The sequence below is a fragment of the Zootoca vivipara genome, chromosome 9, assembly GCF_965207765.1.
Source record: "Zootoca vivipara chromosome 9, rZooViv2.hap1.1, whole genome shotgun sequence".
NCBI lineage: Eukaryota > Metazoa > Chordata > Lepidosauria > Squamata > Lacertidae > Zootoca > Zootoca vivipara.
The window spans coordinates 67068475-67069706 of NC_142592.1; positions in this window are offsets into that span (position 1 = coordinate 67068475).

A 1232-nucleotide genomic window follows, 5' to 3' on the forward strand; every position below is an offset into this window, starting at 1 on the left:
ACTCTCAGGTAAGTGTGCATGGCAGGAGATGTTTTCCAGCAGGCAGGCTAGATCAGGGGTAGGCAACCTCAGGCCCGTGGGCAGGATGCGGCCCAATCGCCTTCTCAATCCGGCCCACGGACGGTCCAGGAATCAGCGTGTTTTTACATGAGTAGAACGTGTCATTTTATTTAAAATGCACCTCTGGGTTATTTGTATTGCCTGCCTAGTGTTTTTACATAAGTAGAATGTGCTTTTATTTAAAACACATCTCTGGGTTATTTGTGGGGAATAGGAATTTGTTCATTTTTTTCCTTCAAAATATAGTCCGTCCCACCACATGGTCTGAGGGACGGTGGACCGGCCCACGGTTGGAAAAGGTTGCTGACCCCTGGGCTAGATCCTTAAGATGGTCAACACACACACCGGCCATTTTTGACAGCTGGGCGGGGCCAGCCACCTGTCAGCCACCTGAACTGAGCTGCTCCCAAGCAGTGGAGATGCCCTATCATTTACCAGCACACCTATTGACCTCAACAGGATCCAGAATAAATCCGCCTGGGGTGGGAATCGACTCGGATCCACTCATGGCAGTGAGTCTCCTCGAAACCCACTGATTGCAGTGGGTGCAGGCATGTCAAACCTGCGGCCCTCCAGATGTTTTGGACTACAATTCCCATCTTCCCCACAACCACTGGTCCTGCTAGCTAGGGATCATGGGAGTTGTAGGCCAAAACATCTGGAGGGCCGCAGGTTTGACATGCCTGGATACCACCAGCCACGCAGTGACCAGTTACGCTCGTGAGGGCTTTACCTCTGAGTAAACGTCACCTTGCAGCAGGCCTACCCGGAAGCACAACCCAAGGAGGCCTTTCCCCCAAATAACCATAAGGACGGGCAGTGTTGCACCCAAGCCTTCTGCATGTTTTACTCAGTAGTAAACCCCGCCAACTTCAAGCGGGCTTTGCTTGCCCAGCCCGTCCTGCAGAAGGTTTGCCTCCAGAACACTTGCAAAATCCTCTGCAGGGGCATCGGAATAAATATCCGCTTTATTTTCTGGCTATTGCCAAGGAAGTACACCGTCCTGAGGCCTTTAAGGCTTTATAGCTTTGCTATTGTGTTGTTGTTGTTGTTGTTGTTGTTGTTGTTGTTGTTGTTGTTGTTGTTGTTGTTAACAACCTCCCTTCACCCAAGGATCACAACAACAATGATAAAATAATAATGCAAAACGGAAAAAACCGCCAGAGTTTTCT